This window comes from Haematobia irritans, chromosome 4, assembly GCF_050003625.1.
Source record: "Haematobia irritans isolate KBUSLIRL chromosome 4, ASM5000362v1, whole genome shotgun sequence".
NCBI classification, from domain to species: domain Eukaryota; kingdom Metazoa; phylum Arthropoda; class Insecta; order Diptera; family Muscidae; genus Haematobia; species Haematobia irritans.
Genome location: NC_134400.1, coordinates 103,255,217 through 103,260,444, shown reverse-complemented (window position 1 = coordinate 103,260,444; position 5,228 = coordinate 103,255,217). Strand labels below are relative to the sequence as shown.

Genomic DNA, 5,228 nt, shown 5'->3' with positions numbered 1-5,228 from the left:
CTTCGGCCTGGCCGAACTTACGGCCGTATATACTTGTTTATAAAGGATTACTCAGTCAACCAGTCTCAACCGGAATGTCGGTTTACAGAAATATGACAATCATAAATTAGGAAGAACAACACAATTGGGAGCATTTTAGAATCTGGGCTGCATTATATAAAAGCTCAATATATCACATCGGGAAATTGGTCTACATGGGGGCTACGCGCAAAAACACCCCATATTTGGTACACTGGACCCAACTTCAAGCCAAGCGGGTAAAACATGATGTGTCTAGATGCTCCAGACTCAAAATCTGTGTGAAATTTCAGGGCGATATCGCAATTATTGAAGGGTGTTGTATGATTACAACAAAGAGATACATGGACAGACGGAAATCTCCAGATCTGCCCCCAACGACTTTTTCTTGTTCTCAGACCTCAAAAGGATAAACCGATCCCCAGATTTGACCTCCGGAGCTTCATGGATGAGCAAAATCCATCCAATTCAATTGAAATTTGGTACGTGGTATTAGTATATGGTCTCTAACAACCATGCAAAAATTGGTCCATATCGGTCTTAATTATATATAACCCCCCCATTTAAACCGATCCCAAGATTTGACCTCCGGAGCTATTGGAGGAGCAAAATTCATCCGACCCTGTTGAAATTTGGTACGTGGTGAAATGTGGTACATTGTGCTAGTATATAGCCGCTCACAACCATGCCAAAATTGGTACATATCGGTCTATAGTTATATATAGCCGATCCCCAAAAATTATCTACCAAAATTTTATTTCCCACCTCAGTAATGCTGGTGACAATGTGGAACGCCGTTCGGACTCGGCTATAAAAAGGAGGTCCCTTGTCATTGAGCTTAACATGGAATCGGGCAGCGCTCAGTGATAAGAGAGAAGTTCACCAATGTGGTATCACAATGGACTGAATAGTCTAAGTGAGCCTGATACATCGGGCTGCCACCTAACCTAACCTAACCTAACCTTTATTTCTATAGAATTTTTTTTTTAATTTTTTACTATAGAAAATTTTGTCAACATTTTATTTCTATAGAAAATTTTGTCAAAATTTTATTTTTATAGAAAATTGTATCAAAATTTTATTTCTATAGAAAATTTTGTCAAAATGTTATTTCTATAGAAAATTTTGTCAAAATGTTATTTCTATAGAAAATTTATTTTTATAGAAAATTTTGTCCAAATTTTATTTTTATAGAAAATTTTGTCTAAATTTTATTTTTAGAGAAAATTTTGTCAAAATTTTATTTCTATAGAAAATTTTGTAAAAATTTTATTTTTATAGAAAATTTTGTCAAAATTTTATTTCTATAGAAAATTTTGTCCAAATTTTATTTCTATAGAAAATTTTGTGAAACTTTTATTTCTATAGAAAATTTTTTAAAAATTTTATTTCTATCGAAAATTTTGTCAAAATGTTATTTCTATAGAAAATTTTGTCCAAATTTTATTTCTATAGAAAATTTTATAAAAATTTTATTTCTATAGAAAATTTTGTCAAAATTTTATTTTTATAGAAAATTTTGTCAAAATTTTATTTCTATAGAAATTTTTGTCAAAATTTTATTTCTATAGAAAATTTTGTAAAAGTTTTATTTCTATAGAAAATTTTGTAAAAATTTTATTTCTATTGAAAATTTTTCGTTTCGTTTTGTTATTGTTGGTTTTTTTTTCTTTAATCATTGTTGTTGTTTTTGTTTGTTTTTTTTTTTTTTTTTTTTTTTTGATTTCATGCATTAAAACCATGCATTGACTAAACTACATGTGTAGCTTAACCAATTCCGAAACGTGCGTCCATCCAACCATCTTGCAGTCTATAGGGCTTTGTCCAAATAAATTTGACAAACATTCTTTTCCTCTGTTGGTTAAGCTACACTTGTAGTATAGAAAATCTTGAAAAAATTTTGTCAAAATTTTATTTCTATAACATTTTTACAAAATTTTTGTGCAAAAAATCTATACAAAATTTATTAAAGTTTATTTCTTTACAAAATTTTGGCAACAGTTTATTTCTATAGAAAATTTTGTTAAAATTGTATTTCTATAGAAATAATTGTCAAAATTTTATTTCTACAGAAATCTTTGTCAAAATTTTAAAAAATTACCGATTTCACGAAAATGGATTAAAATCAACCAAATTCCATTTGGTCCGCCCATCGGACCAAATTTAAAATTTAATATTTGTTGGGCCAATTTTTCTCCGATCGGAATAAAATGGCAACCCTGATTCTGACTCTTGAAGAAGTTGCAATTTTTAATTTTTGTTGTTGTATGTGTATAGGCCGTTGCATATTCCGCTAAAGCGAACATTTTTCGAAATAATTTAAAGCGTACATTATTCGAGAAAAGTTCGATAATAGAAAAATTTCGAACGTTCGTTGTTTCGAAGTAATAACGAATATTTTTGGCTTATTTGTTGGTGTTACGCCATGTTTGTTTTTGACAAAGACAGAGATTAAAAAGTCATTTCAGTTTAAGAAATTGTTAAGTGCGGGTGAAGTGTCTTAGCGAATCTAAAAGAGGTAAGTAATTTATTTATATATCTTTAAAAAAAACTATCAATTTGCTTTCTTGTTTAATTTGCAGATGTATCCAGGAAAATGTTACTCATTGATTATAGTCCTTTTCAATGGCATAGCCACGATCGGCTTAATAAGAAATTCCGCGCAAAGAAGTCAATGCAGTGCCTTAAATGATTTTAAATATATATTCCAAAATGTAAATATTTTAAGTATTTTGTTCGCAACACTAACATCTACATTATTTTGTATTATAATTATCTATATTGTGTTATAATAAAATAAAAACAAACTTGAAAATTTTCTTTTACTACACAACTTATAATGGGAACAAAATGGGAATAAAACAGTATAGAAAACCTTCGAAAGCGGAATGATATCGAATACGAAAACGAATTCGAAATAGATTCGTTAACGATCAATTATAGATATCGCGAAACCTTCTTTAACGAATCACTAGCAAGCCTTCGAAAACGAAGAGTTTGCTGGCAGTAACAGCACGACAGATGAACGTTTTTCGAACCATTCTCGATATCGTTTTCGATAGTTTTATTCGAGAAAAACCCGAGAATATTTCTATATCGCATTCGATAACGAACGTTGTGGTCATGTGGGGAGTCATTTTAGACGCACACACACATACACTCTCTAAAATACAACTCCAAGTGTGAGCAATTGTCAAATACTCTTTTTATCTCTTTGAAGTTATGATCTATAAAAAATTAGAAACCAAGCGAGTGTTATTTGCCATGTATGTTAGAGCTGGCCTACACACTCATAATCATAAAGGCAGCTTACACATTCTAAATATGTGCTCTTCTAGTAAATTTCACAAATAATTTTAAGAGAAAATGCAATTGTAGCGAAGAGAGAATAGGGGACACTATGATTTGGGCGCAAAGTATGTATATGTCTGACAAAATTACAAAAACCCAAACCAGAAATACGAGTAGTTTATAGTTACTCAATAGTTGCATGAATGCGGAGTGAATTGCAAAAAGCTGTACATGCTGCAGTTATAAAGAAAAATCGTAACAACACCATATACGCATAATAAATACAGTTAACAAACATAACTTGTAATAAATGAGACAAAAACGAAACTTACCCAAATGTAATCAAAAATTTTGGATGTTGTTTAGTTAAAACACAAATATATATTAGTAATTTAACATTATTATTTTCTAAAACTTTTTATGTTGTTCTTCGATGGACTTTCGATATTATTTATTACAAACTATTTATGAAAATCACCCGAAAAAGAACTCTATATAGCTGAATTTAATAATGAACAAAACACAACACCATATATTATTCCATAAAACAAAACAATGAAATACGTTAATACCGATCCCATTACTAATGTACCGCATGACCCGAATTCAACTATCGAACTAAAATTGCAAATGACAGTCTCATTTTCTAATACCACATATTAACATTTCCAATAAGAAAAATGGATGTAGATAAACTCAAATGAACACAATGGAAACGGAAATTCTCCCATTAATACGGTTGGAGAAACTCTTTCGGATAAATGATCGGGAGAGATTAGCTATCTTTCCACTGAAACGCTATGATAGTCTACACAATCTATCTGTCCTTAAAACCACCTGGCGGAATTTGGAGGAACTGTTATCATAGCGGTTTATGTCTTCGATGATTTATAAAATTTATATTTTGAACTAAAACGTGACCATCCTAGAAGATCCCAAGAAACTAAAACGTTTGAAAAATGCTGACACTCAACAATGTTTCAACATATATTTTTAAATGATTAGTTGAGAAAGTAAAAAACAACATATTCGATATAATTTCGCTATTAAATAACAACGATTTCGATGAATCGTTGTTATTGAACATTGTTACGAATATTTTTCCACAATTTTTTTTATAAAAGCTAACTCCTTATATAACCGAAAATAAATCAAACTTCTAGAGATTTGTTATAATTTATTAATTAAAAAAAAAAAGTTAAGTAGAAAGTCGGGCGGGGTCGACTATGTCATACCCCAAACCATCCCTACTGGATTAGTAGATATAAGCATTTTTAGGGTATCATTGGCAGAGAATGAAGCCACCGAGTCGCGCCGCCGATTTCAGTGCCGCCGACCCTGTTTTGTTAGTCGACGCCGCCGTCGACGTCGACTTATCTCAACTCAAATTTAGTCGCCAAGTAATCAAAAATATCGATTTAAATAAGATCAAGTATATACGGCCGTAAGTTCGGCCAAGCCGAATCTTATGTACCCTCCACCATGGATTGCGTAGAAACTTCATCGAAAGACTGTCATAAACAATAGAATTAATTGGGTTGTGGTATCTTAAAACTTTTTAACATCGTTTTCTAAATTGTGAGTTAGTCCATACGTGGTATATATTAGACAAAAAAGGCATGTATAGGTAAGTCTACAAATAATTACGAATCGATATGGACTTTTGCACGGTACGTAGACAGCCAGAACTGAAATATGGTGGTCGCTTATATGTGGGCTATATACAATTATGAACTTGATATGGACCAATTTTTGTGTGATTGGAAATCGCTTTATCTGAGGGATATATATAACTATAGACCGATATGGCATGGTTGTTAACGACCATATACTGGCACAATGTACCAAATTTCAACTGACTCGGATGAAATTTGCTCCGCCAAGAGGCTCCAAAACCAAATCTCGGGATCGGTTTATAT

The 5,228-nt window shown here is 31.4% G+C and overlaps 1 long non-coding RNA gene across 1 annotated transcript; it reads left to right on the top strand.

The window, feature by feature from the left end:
* The first annotated feature begins 2,429 nt into the window (after nucleotides 1-2,429).
* On the top strand, nucleotides 2,430-2,833 carry LOC142233400 (uncharacterized). Its single transcript, XR_012721400.1, has 2 exons — nucleotides 2,430-2,536; nucleotides 2,601-2,833. It is a non-coding gene; the product is annotated as an uncharacterized LOC142233400 (long non-coding RNA).
* The last annotated feature ends 2,395 nt before the right edge of the window (nucleotides 2,834-5,228 follow it).